The sequence below is a fragment of the Protopterus annectens genome, chromosome 8.part0 (genome assembly GCF_019279795.1).
Source record: "Protopterus annectens isolate FY-2018-M chromosome 8.part0, PAN1.0, whole genome shotgun sequence".
Classification (NCBI taxonomy): Eukaryota; Metazoa; Chordata; order Ceratodontiformes; family Protopteridae; genus Protopterus; species Protopterus annectens.
In genome coordinates this window covers 100,519,474-100,539,137 of record NC_056741.1, presented here as the reverse complement: position 1 = coordinate 100,539,137, position 19,664 = coordinate 100,519,474, and positions in this window count along the sequence as shown.

Below are 19,664 nucleotides of genomic sequence, written 5' to 3'. Positions count from 1 at the left end.
GGTGGGACAGGTGGGTCCACTGGGAACGGCCTTCCCAAGCATGCTATAGTGTTTAGATTTCAACATCATATATCGGTTAGTTATAGTCAACACATTACAGGTTAGGTATAACAGCATGCATAGATATTCCCATTAACCCAGACACCAGATTGGGAACAGTTGCATAACAAACAGAACACATGCATATATGGGACCACCGTGGTAATATGAACAGCATGCAGGTACATTGATGGCACAGTGCCAACAATGTTGGAATAATTCAATATGGCACATGCATGGGAACCATTAGAATATTTATCAAACGACTGGCCATTATCAGAGTCAGTACATACCAGTTGGGGTGGGTATGTTGATTATTGTTGGAGATAAGGTGGGGGAAGAGAAAGTTGTCAGTTAACAAGTAGTATATTCCTATACTCCACATTACTTTCCTAGTCAGTGCTGTTATCTGTACCTTACAAGTGTTTTCTACATTACCCTATAGACCTATATTGGAGACTGATATGGCTGCCAACATCATTACACATGAACTGGTTTTACATGCAGTATAGACCTCTTACCTGGTTTACCTATGGAGGGAATGTTTATTAACACTGGCTAACTGTTTGCACACATACCGTGGGATTCCAGGATGATGTTTTGCACTATCCTATCTAACTCTTTCTGCATAAACTCTGGCCATGTGTTTACCACATGCCGGTATGCCTAGACATATCTAAACTATTGCCGTCTTCCACCTTTAATGACCTGACACACACATGTACATGCTTTCCTACACCATATATTATGTAGCACAGTATGGCCGACAGTGACCAGTGATGCTTTATTATTCAGAGAAACTGCAACACTCACAATCCCCTACAATACCAGGGTGGATGGAACCAGTACAGGTTATATTGGTCTGTATTTCACAGCACAGTGTTCGTATCCAACGTACCTAAATAAATCACTCCCTTTTTACCATAAATATAAGGTACAATATATTTAACCAGGAGTATATATAACTTTAAGGTGAACAGCTTATGCTTATTCTACTATAAAGAATTTGTTTTTTCCTATTTCTAACATATATTGTGGGGTACCATCTTAGCAACGTGTTACATATACCATCTATTTATATTTTTATAATGGTTTAGAGAATAGCCTCGTATTAATGGGTTTTTTATCATTTATTATCTACAGTTTATTATTACTTTTTGTGTTTGTATATGAAGGTTATTTGAAGTAGTTTAATTGTAAATTTTAAATTAATTGTTTGACATGCACATTACACCATGCTATGAAAATGGAACATAATATATGGTAGTATATTTTTAGCTGTTTACAACAGCTATTTATACATATATTTATATTTTTATTTATTTACATTAACGGACTGCTTAGAACTTCATATATAAAAATTTTGTTTAAATTTGGTAATTTTTTAATAGTGGTGTTATTTAACAACATTACTTGATTATGAGTGATATTTATTGCTTAATTTTATGATATTAATAATATTAGTATAGTTTACTATATAGTTTTTTACATTTATAATTATACAAGTTTACATATTTTTTTCTTAACAATGCTTGTTTGCTCGTCCAAATAGTGCTTTATGCACATAAGAACTGGTTTTTAATGTATGTCTTTTTAAGATGGCTCTCTCTTAACTTAATTGTTTAATTGTTTTGTTTTGAATTCAGTATATTAAGTGTGTTAATTGGTTTGTTTGATATCTGAAGAAGGGGAGGCACAGACCTCTCCGAAAGTGCTAATAAAACTTGAACTTTTTACATCATTTTGACACTGCTCAGTTTTTCGCCTGCTTATATTGTCTTTTACTGGTTTGTCTTGCTTGTTTTGAGTCTTGGTTCGTGGTTATGGCGAGCAAAACTGGAGCTATGTCTCAAGGATTATTCACTCAAGATGAATTTGATAATTCTAATAAGGCTGGGTCTTCCGAGGCGAATGCCATAGGCAATCTAATGGCTCTAGTGCAAGTTTTGCTTGGGCGCATTGATAGCCTTACCCAGCGGATTGATCTTTGTACAACAAATGGAGAGAACCTTCTTCAAAGGAGACCAGTTCGTAGTGAAGGTAGTTAGCAGAATTCACCTGGATGAGCCCAATTGCTTGTTTCTGATCAGAATTTGCCTCACCCTAACAACCAACCTGCTCCTACTTTGGGATTACAGCAGTATGGCAATCATGATGGAAGAAATAACACGCAAGTTGCTGAAACATGCTCTTTCCCTACTATGGCTAACTTTTTGAATAATAATAATTATGCTGGTCCTGGTATGGATATTGCAGTCACACAGGAACAGCCTTTGGGCGTGAGTACTATAACGGACTTAATAAACGACTTTGACCATAAACTTTATAAGTGCAAAAAGTTACAAATTGAGATAGCTTATTTGCAAGAATGCATTGATAAAAAGATTGTACTCAAGGGGTTGCACCAGTGGCACTACCCAGTAGGAATAGTTGAAAATTCAATTTTCCATCGCAAACTCTTGTCCCTTTTTGATTAGCAAGGATTTGAGTTCTTACTATCATTGATTAAGTATTACAAAGCTGAAATTAATACCCTCAAAGGGGAATTGGAAATCTTAGAACATGGTATAAAAACTGACAATGAATTTCCACACTACAAATATGAGTATGCCAGAATTTTTACTAGTATAGAGGCTACTATGGTCAAATTACTGATTACAAAAAAGAAAAATATCACAAGAGATTTGCACGAATGTGCAGGTAATAAAGCATATCCATGTCCACCTTTTAATACACAAAGTGTCAGTAACCAGCTATTTTGTTCTGACATAGTCATTGAAGTCACTGAGGAAGGGGGGAACAACCCTTTACAAGGAGAAGTTACCACTCATAAAAGAAGCACAACCTGTACGCCAGAGTGAAAGGTTAAATAATAACAATACTAGTGCCCACAATAATAATAATACTTTGCAACATCAAGGGGCAAATAACAACAATTATAGCTGGCATAATACGGCTAACCAGCTGGGTTTTCAAAGGAACCATAATGGTCAATACACCAACCACAAGGCGAACAGGAATCAAGGACAGATGAGGAACAGACGGAATCAATGGAGGAGATGATTAGATATCTTCCTAACGAACCCCAAGTACTCACCAGTTCTGAAGGGGACTTTAAGATATACAATTATACGGCTTTAACCATCATTCAAGATACGGTGCACTTCTTTTCCAAAGGACTGTCCTTTGTTCCCGATAAGAAAATGGACATTGTTAAAACCATTGTGGACCTGAAACTTTTTGTACGTAAACTCAGTCTGAACACACTTATGGGGGGTAAGTCATCCTTAACAAGCTCCCTTAGGGTTTCAAGCCTCTTCATCCCACCATTGCATGCCAGTTTAAGCTCTTTTGAAAAGATATGTGAAATGGACTTAAGAGCTATTGCAAGTGATAATCATACCAGCAAAAATAATAAGACTAATATCACGAAAAATTAATTTGACTTTCTCAATTTATTGCATGAATGCAACATCAGGGTTATGAAACCCGATAAAGGGGGAGGGCTGGTATTTATGGATCATAATGAATATACCAAAAGTATGAATAAACATCTTAATACTAAAGCGTATACACAAGTTAGTACCAATGAGGTTAATATAGTTTATAAAAAAATCAGAGCTACCCATGATGTTTTATTCTTGGAAGGAGGTACTGATATAGATGTACATCAATATTTAACCATGATTGCTCATAGGATACCAGCCCTTTTTGGTTCACCTAAGATTCCCAAAAGATACAATGACCCCCCAGTTTAGACCCATCATAGATGGAAGAGGGTCCGTGACTTATAGATGTGCAAAATATGTAGATAGCATATTGAAGCCCCTGGTAGAACAAGAGTCCCAAATCTGCAGGGATTCATGGAGTTTCTTGGACAACATAAGTAAATTGCAATATCAGGAAGATTCATGTTTTCTCACAATTGATGTGAAAGACATACACTGTAATACCCCAAGTCCTTGGACTTGAATGGATTAGGGATTTCATGACAAGTAAGCATGTGGATGAGAAAACTATTTACTTAGTAGAAACCCTACTAGAGATTGTTTTAACCAACAACTTTATGATCTTTGATGGGCATTTTTACCTTCAGAACACTGGTGTGGCAATGGAGTCACCCTGTGCGGGTAGCTTTGCTAATTGCATCATGGCCCATTGGGAGAAAACCTTACTATTTACAAATAGCCTATTTCATGATAATGTTTCTTGGTATACTAGATACCAAGATTACATGTTTCTGATCTGGAAGGGGCCAAAAGCTTTAGTTCCAACCTTTATTGCCAACATATCTCAGATGACCGATTTCTTTGAATTTACTTATAGCTTGGAAGACAATAGTATTAATTTTCTAGATATTAACTTGACTAAAGACATAGCTAATTCTAGATATAAAAGTACAATCTACAGAAAACTACCTATTCTAATTATTTTCTGCATTTTAGTATTAGCCACCCTTACCATCAAAAATGAGCAGTCGTTAAAGGGCAGATGGTAAGGGCGGCAAGAATGGTATCTGATGAGATTGACTTTGGTGAAGAATGTAAGCTTCTTCAGAGTATGTTCACCAACAGAGGTTATCCTTGAACCTATGGTAGTCAACATCTTTTTAGAAGTTAGTCATAAGCGAAGTATGGGTTATTTTAAACCCTTACTACAGAATTATTCTGCCCAAAATGTTGAATACATAGAAGATCAATATAACACTGTTATAAATAACAAAGAACACACTTTAAAGACCAGTTTCCTCTGTACTTATTCTCTTGACCACCTTAAAATAAGGGAAATGTTAAATAAAAATTGGTCTATTATTATTGAAGACAGTGGGCTCCTTAAAATATTAGGAGAAAAGCCTAATTTAACTTATAGAAAAGGAGCAAACTTGAAGGCTTTATTGGAAAGAAAGAGAAGTATCAATCATGGTAGGAATAATGGAATGTACACATGTGGGTCGTGTCAACAATGCAAACATATATGCACAGATAATAAAGTTACCATTAGAGAGAGGACATATCACATTAAAGGTAGATATAACTGTAAAATTAAGGGAGTAATTTATACAGCTTGTTGCGATCAATGCGCTGCGTTTTACATTGGCAAAATGGAGAGGAAAATCAAGCAGCGCATATACGAACATCAATATGCCATTAGTAAAAGAGATACAACTAACGCACTAGCTAGACATATCATTGAGTCCCTCAATCATAAGTTTAAATTTATTATATTGTAACAAAGGCAAGTAGACGTAAGAGGGGGGCCTTGGCAATTACAACTTGAGACAGATGAAATCATGTGGCAAATTGGAACAGTGGTCCACACATTTCCAAGCCTCAATGAATACGTCTCAATTAAAAGTATCTTGAAATGTTTAGCTTTACGAAGATAAATCACTCCCTTTTTACCATAAATATAAGATACAATATATTTAACCAGGAGTATATATAACTTTAAGGCGAACAGCTTATGTTTATTCTACTATAAAGAATTTTGTTTTTTCCTGTTTCTAACATATATTGTGGGGTACCATCTTAGCAACATGCTACATATACCATCTATTTATTTTTTTATAATGGTTTAGAGAATAGCCTCGTATTAATGTTTTTTTTATCATTTACTATCTACAGTTTATTATTACTTTTTATGTTTGTATATGAAGGTTATTTGAAGTAGTTTAATTGTAAATTTTAAATTAATTGTTTGACGTGCACATTACATCGTACTATGAAAATGGAACATAATATATGGTAGTATATTTTTAGCTGTTTACAACAGCTATTTATACATATATTTATATTTTTATCTATTTACATTAACAGACTTCTTAGAACTTCATATATAACAATTTTGTTTAAATTTGGTAATTTTTTAATAGTGGTGTTGTTTAACAACATTACTTGATTATGAGTGATATTTATTGCTTCATTTTATGATATTAATAGTATTAGTATAGTTTGCTGCGTAGTTTTTTACATTTATAATTATACTAGTTTAAATATTTTTTTCTTAACAATGCGTGTTTGCTCGTCCAAATAGTACTTTATGCACATATGAACTGGTTTTTAATGTATGTCTTTTTAAGACAGTTTAAGTGATACTATCTTAACTTAATTGTTTAATTATTTTGTTTTGAATTCAGTATATTAAGTGTGTTCATTGGTTTGTTTGATATCTAAAGAAGGGGAGGCACAGACCTCTCCGAAAGCGCTAATAAAACTTGAACCCTTTACATCATTTTGACACTGCTCAGTTTTTCGCCTGCTTATATTGTCTTTTACTAGTTTGTCTTGCTTGTTTTGAGTCTACATTAGTATTATGCACATACATCTCACTCTGTTACTGTACACACTCTGACCACAGCTTAACAGGTTGGGGTGGAAATGGGACATACATGGCTTTTTAGTCACATAAGGTATTGTGGAGTTGCTGGTGTGCCAGGTTTGTTATCATAGATGTGTGTCAGTCAGTTGTATTTCCTGTTTGCTGCCTATACATCTGTGATTAACTCATGGATTTCCCAAGGGGTCCTGTTTAATGCCATTAGATATGGGCCCCTTTAATAGACAGTCTGGACATATCTGTACAGTCATGGTGTATAATTCTGTATGCAGACTACTACCACTGGTAGGATTCAAACCGTGGCTGTGTGTGCTAATAAAACAACAGTTCACATCTCAGTTGTATGTGCTATTCGTGTTTTGTTGTTTGCATTTCCCCTAATTACTATCTATGTGTCTCTCAGTTGTACTAAATGACCTCTGAGGATATCACCTGTCATATACAGGCATTCCTACACATTCACATTATGGTGCATGGTGTGGATAACAGTGCTTAATACTACAGTAGTCTTAGGAACCACAAAAACCACCAAATAGTAGCCTGAAGTAAAGAGGGTACTTGTGTTATAAATTGATTCTGTAGTGATTTTTGCACAGTTCTAATGAAGTCTTATGATGAAAGCGCTTGACTGTGTTTGGTGTGGATTAAATTATTCATTCAGAGATTGCGTCCCGTTTTACTTCAGGCTACTATTGGGTTGTTTTTGTGGTCCCTGGTGTTTTGACCACTCTGCACCATTTGTTTCTGTTATTGGTGACTACAGTAGTATTACATGATTGCAAATCTACATTACCATATGATACCAGAATATGCACATACAGTCCAGCTGTTAGACCTGTTTTGTCAGGGTATTACACTTTTATTGCCATACTAACAATAATATACTCTTCCTGCCATATTCTCTAGTGTATGCAGTACTAGCCTTGAACAATACAGGTTTTATACTAGCAATTACTTTACTACTACTTTTATTTTTATTTCCTATGACAGTAAAAGCATGAGTATTACTGACCTGCCTCACATCACAACCGTGCCAGGTGGCAGATGTGGGCCTCCTGATTTGCGGCCTGCTCCAGAGCAGCTCTGGAGGACATAAGAGGAATATTTAGCCACAATATACCTGAGCTGGCCATTTTTAAATAGGTAGTCAACTGATACTTACACACAGCTGGGACATCCCCTGATGCTCTAGCCTCTTGGAGCCACTCCTCCAAGAGGTCCCCCTTCCGCTGCTTCAGGTAGGCATAGTTGTGCCTGACCTGCTCACCAGTTCAGGGTATGCCAGTGGCACTGGTGAGGTTGTGGGCGAGATGGTCCCAGGCCTCTGCCTTATATTGATAGCCCTGATCTTGGTCCTGCAGCAGTCTCTGTGCATGGTCTTTAACTAGGAGTCCAGCCATGACCTTGGACTCTTGGATGCACCAGCACTGCACCCGGAAGTGCACTCCTTCTCCACTTAATGCCTTAGTGTCTGCAAGGGGAAGCTACAACCAGTTATGAGCTATATTTCCACCTCTTGGGTTTACGTAGGGCTGATTTCTCACACTTTTCTGTGATTGGCTGGTTTTGAAAAGGATAAGCTATAAGAAAACCTGCTTACCTAAGGTTGGCATTGTTTAAAGGGGTATACCACTGGGCAGATTGAATTGACTTCCCTACACATTGCTTACACTTACTAAGTTGAGCTGTGCTGTGGATGACATTGCTTAATAGTTAATTAGCACTATATTTTCCTTTTGGCAGTGATTTATTATTCGTTACAGGTTATATATGTGTCTGGTATCCGTGATTCATGTGTACATACACTGTATGGGGACCTGGGGACTTCCACACTTTATTATTACAATAACACCTCAAATCTATGCTTACTGCAGTACTCCAGTTCATATATTTATGTTCTGTGGCAGGTTATACACATTACAGTGTACATAGATTCAGTTCACATGTTTGATTTGATTTTCCTGTTGTTAAGATTAGTTTGTTGATACCTCATTTGCATATATTGCTATGATGGCTTAGTGGTCAATTACTGTGACTGTTGTGTACATAGTCCTGAGTTTGAGCCTTGCAGAAGCTGTTTATTTTGTTGCTGGGCAGAAAACGAGCCTTTGGGTACAGAGTGATTAAGGCACTTTAAAGAAGTTGTAAGCAGGTGTGTGTGCGGGTTTGCGCGGAGCTAAGCAATGCTAACTTTCGGTTACAGTTTCTTACATTCAGTTAGCTTCTACTTTGCTTAATCTGTGTAGATAATGCTTACCTCCATGCAAACGCTCTTAAACACACTTACTAGTGCTTATATATGCTTACTACTGCTTATTTGTGCTTAAACCTGCTTACTAGTGCCTTATTCATTATGACACTGACACTTCACATGTGCATTTAATGCAGTATTCCAGTTCACATTTAAATGTTATTTAGTAGGTTATACTGCAAAAGAATGTCAAAAAATGTTCATATACAGATTTCACAAAGAAAATGGAATGTGCTGCAGTAGGACTCAAACCGGGAATGCCTGCTCCTTATGCAGACGCTCTAACCACTACACTATTGCTGTGCTGCTTCATTTGCATATATCTTCCTCGTTATCCTCTTCAACCTTTTAAACTGCTTTAACCATAGCTAAGCGATGGGCAAACCCACGCACCTACAGTTAGCTGTACTCAGGGTTTTAAAAAAAAAAATAAAAGAGTTTCTTCATTTTATTTATATGTACTGTTCCTGTTGTACACATGGGGGACTGTTGGTGGGGATATGCAACACCTATGAGCAGTCTCACTTATTTATTTACAGTTTCTGCTGTTCTACTTTGCAGGGGCATGTTTATACTAAGAGCTCTGCTCTCAGACATGCCCCCTACACTCGTTCACGGTCTGTGTAGGATTAGGAGGTCAGGCAGCGCGCCTTCATTAATATGCTTGGTGCGCTGCCATCCTCCTCCTAAACTGCCGCTTCCATGCAGGACTAGATTAGTGCTGCATGGAAGATTAGTAAATCCAGGTGTGTATTTTTATAGTACAATTATAAATATATGTTTCTAAATAGTGTAAGCAGAAATAAAATGCACATGCAACTAACCTGTCATGAAACAAGTAACTTTAGACTGAAGTAATGATAATGAAGTAATTGTAAAGGAATCAGTCATTTAAATGATTCTTATATGTCACAGCTCTTGACAAACAATTTATTTTGATTTTGTTCACACAGGCATTTTTTGATAAAGAACCTGACAATTTTGAACATAGTTCTGGAATAGATGAAGACTGCGGCATAATGAGATCTAGAGATGGCAAATGGGGTGACATGAGATGCACTGACAGCTACCAATGGATCTGTGAGAAGCAGTCAAATGTTTGTTCTTCATGAAGACAATATATCAATGACAATAACATGGCCTTCATCCAAGGAATTTAAGAAAGAGAAGAGTGAGACCATAAAAGGAATTCTGCCAGAAAAAGGATGTTAATACCTTTGTCTATAAGAAATACGCATAGATTGAAATATATTTACAGCATGCTGCCATCTCACTTTGTTTCTGTCTTTCGGCATTTCCCGGTTAGGGGTCGCCACAGTGGAACTCCGGTCCGCTAATGATTGGCAGTAGAGTTTTACGTGCTGGCTAGCATCCTGCCATCTCAGCAGTTTTGAAATTCCAAAGTTTGTTGGTAGCATCGTAGCATGAGCTCACTGTTAATGTCGGATTACTCTTGCTCGGTGCACTTCTTGAAATAACAAACAGTTTTTTTGCTTCCTGTTTAATGCATTTTCAAGAAAAAAGGTGTGATAACTTATGTTTTTTTTTCATCTGCAGTGCTTTGACGTTTGCTGTACTGGTAATATACAAGGAAAATAATTTTGGTGGTGACACCTTTTGGACTGTTAGCTCAACAGCTTCATGCAATAATAGCTCCACTACTGCAACTAATTCCTATTGGCAGATGTATTGTCTCATAACTGATCTGAGAGAGGCATAATATTAGTTTATGGATGACACATTCAAGAGCTGGAAGAGAGGTGATGGGAATATGGTAAAATGAGATAATATGATGGGTGAAGGGGAGGATATAGCAGCAAAACACAAAATAAACAAAGTTGACAGAATGAGGCAAAGAGGAGGAACAAAGACATTTAAGGTATATAGCAGAAAGAAGGAACAGAACACATACCTAGCCTGTCTGAACAAAGACAGGAGAGAAATAGAGGTTTTGGGAGACTGTGAAAATCAGAGGTATTAAATTAATACTTTGCTTCACTTTCTAACAAGAAAACTAGTGGTTTGGTGCCATACTATAAGTGAGAGATGTAAAGAAGAGTATTATAAGCAGTGTGAAGACCGTGAACAGCTTATGTTTATTCTACTATAAAGAATTTGTTTTTTCCTATTTCTAACGTGTATTATGGGGTACCATCTTAGCAATGTGTTACATATACCATCTATTTATCTTTTTATAATGGTTTAGAGAATAGCCTCGTATTAATGGTTTTTTTATCATTTACTATCTACAGTTTATTATTACTTTTTATGTTTGTATATGAAGGTTATTTGAAGTAGTTTAATTGTAAATTTTAAATTAATTGTTTGACATGCACATTACACCGTGCTATGAGAATGGAACATAATATATGGTAGTATATTTTTAGCTGTTTACAACAGCTATTTATACATATATTTATATTTTTATCTATTTACATTAACGGACTGCTTAGAACTTCATATATAAAAATTTTGTTTAAATTTGGTAATTTTTTAATAGTGGTGTTATTTAACAACATTACTTGATTATGAGTGATATTTATTGCTTAATTTTATGATATTAATAATATTAGTATAGTTTACTATATAGTTTTTTACATTTATAATTATACTAGTTTACATATTTTTTCTTAACAATGCGTGTTTGCTCGTCCAAATAGTGCTTTATGCACATAAGAACTGTTTTTTAATGTATGTCTTTTTAAGACGGCTCTATCTTAACTTAATTGTTTAATTGTTTTGTTTTGAATTCAGTATATTAGGTGTGTTAATTGGCTTGTTTGATATCTGAAGAAGGGGAGGCATAGACCTCTCCGAAAGTGCTAATAAAACTTGAACTTTTTACATCATTTTGACACCGCTCAGTTTTTCGCCCACTTATATTGTCTTTTACTGGTTTGTCTTGCTTGTTTTGAGTCTTGGTTCGTGGTTATGGCGAGCAAAACTGGAGCTATGTCTCAAGGATTATTCACTCAAGATGAATTTGATAATTCTAATAAGGCTGGGTCTTCCGAGGCGAATGCCATAGGCAATCTAATGGCTCTAGTGCAAGTTTTGCTTGGGCGCATTGATAGCCTTACCCAGCGGATTGATCTTTGTACACCAAATGGAGAGAACCTTCTTCAAAGGAGACCAGTTCGTAGTGACAGTAGTCAGCAGAATTCACATGGACAAGCCCAATTGCTTGTTTCTGATCAGAATTTGCCTCACCCTAACGACCAACCTGCTCCTACTTTGGGATTACAGCAGTATGGCAATCATGATGGAAGAAATAACATGCAAGTTGCTGAAACATGCTCTTTCCCTACTATGGCTAACTTTTTGAATAATAATAATTATGCTGGTCCTGGTACGGATATTGCAGTCACACAGGAACGGCCTTTGGGTGTGAGTATTATAACAAACTTAATAAACGACTTTGACCATAAACTTTATAAGTGCAAAAAGTTACAAATTGAGATAGCTTATTTGCAAGAATGCATTGATAAAAAGATTGTACCCAAGGGGTTGCACCAGTGGCGCTACCCAGTAGGAATAGTTGAAAATTCAATTTTCCATCGCAAACTCTTGTCCCTTTTTGATTAGCAAGGATTTGAGTTCTTACTATCATTGATTAACTATTACAAAGCTGAAATTAATACCCTCAAAGGGGAATTGGAAATCTTAGAACATGGTATAAAAACTGACAATGAATTTCCACACTACAAATATGAGTATGCCAGAATTTTTACTAGTATAGAGGCTACTATGGTCAAATTACTGGTTACAAAAAAGAAAAAAATCGCAAGACATTTGCACGAATATGCAGGCAATAAAGCGTATCCATGTCCACCTTTTAATACACAAAGTGTCAGTAACCAGCTATTTTGTTCTGACATAGTCAATGAAGTCACTGAGGAAGGGGGGAACAACCCTTTACAAGGAGAAGTTACCACTTGTGCAAGAAGCACAACCCCTACGCCGGAGTGAAAGGTTAAATAATAACAATACTAGTGCCCACAATAATAATAATACTTTGCAACATCAAGGGGCAAATAACAACAATGATAGCCGGGTTTTTAGAGGAACCACAATGGTCAATACACCAACCACAAGGCGAACAGGAATCAAGGACAGACGAGGAACAGACGGAATCAACGGAGGAGATGATTAGATATCTTCCTAACGAACCCCAAGTACTCACCAGTTCTGAAGGGGACTTTAAGATATACAATTATACGGCTTTAACCATCATTCAAGATATGGTGCACTTCTTTTCCAAAGGACTGTCCTTTGTTCCCGATAAGAAAATGGACATTGTTAAAACCATTATGAACCTGAAACTTTTTGTACGTAAACTCAATCTGAACACACTTATGGGGGTAAGTCATCCTTAACAAGCTCCCTTAGGGTTTCAAGCCTCTTCAACCCACCATTGCATGCCAGCTTAAGTTCTTTTGAAAAGATATGTGAAATGGACTTAAGAGCTATTGCAAGTGATAAGCATACCAGAAAAAATAATAAGACTAATATCACGAAAAATGAATTTGACTTTCTCAATTTATTGCATGAATGCAACATCAGGGTTATGAAACCCGATAAAGGGGGAGGGCTGGTATTTATGGATCATAATGAATATATCAAAAGTATGAATAAACATCTTGATACTAAAGCGTATACACAAGTTAGTACCAATGAGGTTAATATAGTTTATAAAAAAATCAGAGCTACCCTTGATGTTTTATTCTTGGAAGGAGTTACTGATATAGATGTACATCAATATTTAACCATGATTGCTCATAGGATACCAGCCCTTTTTGGTTCACCTAAGATTCCCAAAAGATACAATGACCCCCTGTTTAGACCCATCGTAGATGGAAGAGGGTCCATGACTTATGGATGTGCAAAATATATAGATAGCATATTGAAGCCCCTGGTAGAACAAGAGCCCCAAATCTGTAGGGATTCATGGAGTTTCTTGGACAACATAAGTAAACTGCAATATCAGGAAGATTCATGTTTTCTCACAATTGACGTGAAAGACTTATACACTGTAATACCCCAAGTCCTTGGACTTGAATGGATTAGGGATTTCATGACAAGTAAGCATGTGGATGAGAAAACTATTTACTTAGTAGAAACCCTACTAGAGATTGTTTTAACCAACAACTTTATGATCTTTGATGGGCATCTTTACCTTCAGAACACTGGTGTGGCAATGGGGCCACCCTGTGGGGGTAGCTTTGCTAATTGCATCATGGCCCATTGGGAGAAAACCTTACTATTTACAAATAGCCTATTTCATGATAATGTCTCTTGGTATACTAGATACCAAGATTACATGTTTCTGATCTGGAAGGGGCCAAAAGCTTTAGTTCCAACCGTTATTGCCAACATATCTCAGATGACCGATTTCTTTGAATTTACTTATAGCTTGGAAGACACTAGTATTAATTTTCTAGATATTAACTTGACTAAAGACATAGCTAATTCTAGAAATAAAAGTACAATCTACAGAAAACCTACCTATTCTAATTCTTTTCTGCATTTTACTAGTAGCCACCGTTACCATCAAAAAAGAGCAGTCGTTAAAGGCCAGATGGTAAGGATGGCAAGAATGGTATCTGACGAGACTGACTTTGGTGAAGAATGTCAGCTTCTTCAGAGTATGTTCGCCAACAGAGGTTATCCTGAACCTATGGTAGTCAACATCTTTTTAGAAGTTAGTCATAAGCGAAGTATGGGTTATTTTAAACCCTTACTACAGAATCATTCTGCCCAAAATGTTGAACACACAGAAGATCAATATAACACTGTTATAAATAACAGAGAACACACTTTAAAGACCAGTTTCCTCTGTACTTATTCTCTTGACCACCTTAAAATAAGGGAAATGTTAAATAAAAATTGGTCTATTATTATTGAAGGCAGTGGGCTCCTTAAAATATTAGGAGAAAAGCCTAATTTAACTTATAGAAAAGGAGCAAACTTGAAGGCTTTATTGGAAAGAAAGAGGAGTATCAGTCATGGTAGGAATAATGGAATGTACACATGTGGGTCGTGTCAACAATGCAAACATATATGCACAGGTAATAAAGTTACCATTAGAGAGAGGACATATCACATTAAAGGTAGATATAACTGTGAAATTAAGGGAGTAATTTATACAGCTTGTTGCGATCAATGCGCTGCGTTTTACATTGGCAAAACGGAGAGGAAAATCAAGCAGCGCATATTCGAACATCAATATGCCATTAGTAGAAGCGATACAACTAACGCACTAGCTAGACATATCGAGTCCCCTGATCATAAGTTTAAATTTATTATATTGTAACAAAGGCAAGTAGATGTAAGAAAGGGGCCTTGGCAATTACAACTTGACACAGATGAAATCACGTGGCAAATTAGAGCAGTGGCCCACACATTTCCAAGCCTCAATGAATACGTCTCAATTAAAAGTATCTTGAAATGTTTAGCTTTACAAAGATAAATCACGCCCTTTTTACCATAAATCTAAGATACAATATATTTAACCAGGAGTATATATAACTTTAAGGCGAACAGCTTATGTTTATTCTACTATAAAGAATTTTGTTTTTTCCTGTTTCTAACATATATTGTGGGGTATCATCTTAGCAACATACTACATATACCATCTATTTATCTTTTTATAATAGTTTAGAGAATAGCCTCGTATTAATGGGTTTTTATCATTTACTATCTACAGTTTATTATTACTTTTTATGTTTGTATATGAAGGTTATTTGAAGTAGTTTAATTGTAAATTTTAAATTAATTGTTTGACATGCACATTACACCGTGCTATGAAAATGGAACATAATATATGGTAGTATATTTTTAGCTGTTTACAACAGCTATTTATACATATATTTATATTTTTATCTATTTACATTAACAGACTTCTTAGAACTTCATATATAAAAATTTTGTTTAAATTTGGTAATTTTTTAATAGTGGTGTTATTTAACAACATTACTTGATTATGAGTGATATTTATTGCTTCATTTTATGATATTAATAGTATTAGTATAGTTTACTGTGTAGCTTTTTACATTTATAATTATACTAGTTTACATATTTTTTCTTAACAATGCGTGTTTGCTCGTCCAAATAGTACTTTATGCACATATGAACTGGTTTTTAATGTATGTCTTTTTAAGACGGTTTAAGTGATACTATCGTAACTTAATTGTTTAATTGTTTTGTCTTGAATTCAGTATATTAAGTGTGTTCATTGGTTTGTTTGATATCTGAAGAAGGGGAGGCACAGACCTCTCCGAAAGCGCTAATAAAACTTGAACTCTTTACATCATTTTGACACTGCTCAGTTTTTCGCCCGCTTATATTGTCTTTTACTAGTTTGTCTTGCTTGTTTTGAGTCTACATTAGTATTATGCACATACATCTCACTCTGTTACTGTACACACTCTGACCACAGCTTAACAGGTTGGGGTGGAAATGGGACATACATGGCTTCTTAGTCACATAATGTATTGTGGAGTTGCTCGTGTGCCAGGTTTGTTATCATAGATGTGTGTCAGTCAGTTGTATTTCCTGTTTGCTGCCTATACATCTGTGATTAACTCATGGATTTCCCAGGGGGTCCTGTTTAATGGCATTAGATATGGGCCCCTTTAATAGACAGTCTGGACATATCTGTACAGTCATGGTGTATAATTCTGTATGCAGACTACTACCACTGGTAGGATTCAAACCGTGGCTGTGTGTGCTAATAAAACAACAGTTCACATCTCAGTTGCATGTGCTATTCGGGTTTTGTTGTCTGCATTTCCCCTAATTACTGTCTATGTGTCTCTCAGTTGTACTAAATGATTTCTGGGGATATCACCTGTCATATACAGGCATTCCTACACATTCACATTATGGTGCATGGTGTGGGTAACAGTGCTTAATACTACAGTAGTATTAGGAACCACAAAAACCACCAAATAGTAGCCTGAAGTAAAAAGGGTACTTGTGTTATAAATTGATTCTGTAGTGATTTTTGCACAGTTCTAATGAAGTCTTATGATGAAAGCGCTTGACTGTGTTTAGTGTGGATTAAATTATACATTCAGAGATTGTGTTCCATTTTACTTCAGGCTATTATTGGGTGTTTTTTGTGGTTCCTGGTGTTTTGACCACTCTTTGCACCATTTATTTCTGTTATTGGTGACTACAGTAGTATTACATAATTGCAAATCTACATTACCATATGATACCAGAATATGCACATACAGTCCAGCTGTTAGACCTGTTTTGTCAGGGTATTACGCTTTTATTGCCATACTAACAATAATATACTCTTCCTGCCATATTCTCTAGTGTATGCAGTACTAGCCTTGAACAATACAGGTTTTATACTAGCAATTACTTTACTACTACTTTTATTTTTATTTCCTATGACAGTAAAAGCATGAGTATTACTGACCTGCCTCACGTCACAACCGCGCCAGGCAGCAGATGTGGGCCTCCTGGTTTGCGGCCTGCTCCAGTGCAGCTCTGGAAGACATAAGAGGAATATTTAGCCACGATATACCTGAGCTGGCCATTTTTAAATAGGTAGTCGACTGATACTTACACACAGCTGGGACATCCCCTGATGCTCTAGCCTCTTGGAGCCACTCCTCCAAGAGGTCCCCCTTCCGCTGCTTCAGGTAGGCATAGTGGTGCCTGACCTGCTCACCAGTTCAGGGTATGCCAGTGGCACTGGTGAGGTCATGCGCGAGATGGTCCCAGGCCTCTGCCTTATATTGATAGCCCTGATCTTGGTCCTGCAGCAGTCTCTGTGCATGGTCTTTAACTAGGAGTCCAGCCATGACCTTGGACTCTTGGATGCACCAGCACTGTACCCGGAAGTGCACTCCTTCTCTGCTTAATGCCTTAGTGTCTGCAAGGGGAAGCTACAACCAGTTATGAGCTATATTCCCGCCTCTTGGGTTTAAGTAGGGCTGATTTCTCACACTTTTCTGTGATTGGCTGGTTTTGAAAAGGCTAAGCTATAAGAAAACCTGCTTACCTATGGTTGGCATTGTTTAAAGAGGTATACCACTGGGCAGATTGAATTGACTTCCCTACACATTGCTTACACTTACTAAGTTGAGCTGTGCTGCGGATGACATTGCTTAATAGTTAATTAACACTATATTTTCCTTTTGGCAGTGATTTATTATTCATTACAGGTTATATATGTGTCTGGTATCTGTGATTCATGTCTACATACACTGTATGGGGACCTGGGGACTTCTACACTTTATTATTACAATAACACCTCAAATCTATGCTTACTGCAGTACTCCAGTTCACATATTTATGTTCTGTGGCAGGTTATACAACATTACAGTGTACATAGATTCAGTTCACATGTTTGATTTGATTTTCCTGTTGTTAAGATTAGTTTGCTGATACCTGATTTATATATATTGCTATGATTGCTTAGTAGTTAACTACTGTGACTGTGGTGTACATAGTCCTGGGTTTGAGCCTTGCAGAAGCTGTTTATTTTGTTTCTGGGCAGAAAACGGGCCTTTGGGTACAGAGTGATTAAGGCACTTTAAAGAAGTTGTAAGCAGGTGTGTGTGTGTGTGCGGGTTTGTGCAAAGCTAAGCAATGCTAACTTTCGGTTACAGTTTCTTACATTCAGTTAGCTTCTACTTTGCTTAATCTGTGTAGATAATGCTTACCTCCATGCAAACGCTCTTAAACACACTTACTAGTGCTTATATATGCTTACTACTGCTTATTTGTGCTTAAACCTGCTTACTAGTGCCTTATTCATTATGACACTGACACTTCACATGTGCATTTAATGCTGTATTCCAGTTCACCTTTAAATGTTATTTAGTAGGTTATACTGCAAAAGAATGTCAAAAAATGTTCATATACAGATTTCACAAAGAAAATGGAATGTGCTGCAGTGGGACTCAAACCAGGAATACCTGCTCATTAGGCAGAGACTCTAACCACTACACTATTGCTGTGCTGCTTCAATTGCATATATCTTCCTTGTTATCCTCTTCAACCTTTTAAACTGCTTTAACCGTAGCTAAGCGATGGGCAAACCTACGCACCTACAGTTAGCTGTACTCGGGGTTTTAAAAAAAAATAAAAGAGTTTCTTCATTTTATTTATATGTACTGTTCCTGTTGTACACATGGGGGACTGTTGGTGGGGATATGCAACACCTATGAGCGGTCTCACTTATTTATTTACAGTTTCTGCTGTTCTACTTTGCAGGGGCATGTTTATTCTAAGAGCTCTGCTCTCAGACATGCCCCCTACACTCGTTCACGGTCTGTGTAGGATTAGGAGGTCAGGCAGCGCGCCTTCATTAATATGCTTGGTGCGCTGCCATCCTCCTCCTAAACTGCCGCTTCCATGCAGGACTAGATTAGCGCTGCATGGAAGATTAGTAAATCCAGGTGTGTATTTTTATAGTACAATTATAAATATATGTTTCTAAATAGTGTAAGCAGAAATAAAATGCACATGCAACTAACCTGTCATGAAACATGTAACTTTAGACTGAAGTAATGATAATGAAGTAATTGTAACTGGATCAGCCATTTAAATGATTCTTATATGTCACAGCTCTTGACAAACAATTTATTTTGATTTTGTTCACACAGGCATTTTTTTGATAAAGAACCTGACAATTTTGAACATAGTTCTGGAATAGATGAAGACTGCGGCATAATGAGACCTAGAGATGGCAAATGGGGTGACATGAGATGCTCTGACAGCTACCAATGGATCTGTGAGAAGCAGGCAAATGTTTGTTCTTCATGAAGACAATATATCAATGATGATAACATGGCCGTCATCCAAGGAATTTAAGAAAGAGAAGAGTGAGACCATAAAAGGAATTCTGCCAGAAAAAGGATGTTAATACCTTTGTCTATAAGAAATACGCATAGACTGAAATATATTTTACAGCATGCTGCCATCTCAGTTTGTTTCTGTCTTTCGGCATTTCCCGGTTAGGGGTCGCCACAGTGGAACTCCGGTCCGCTAATGATTGGCAGTAGAGTTTTACGTG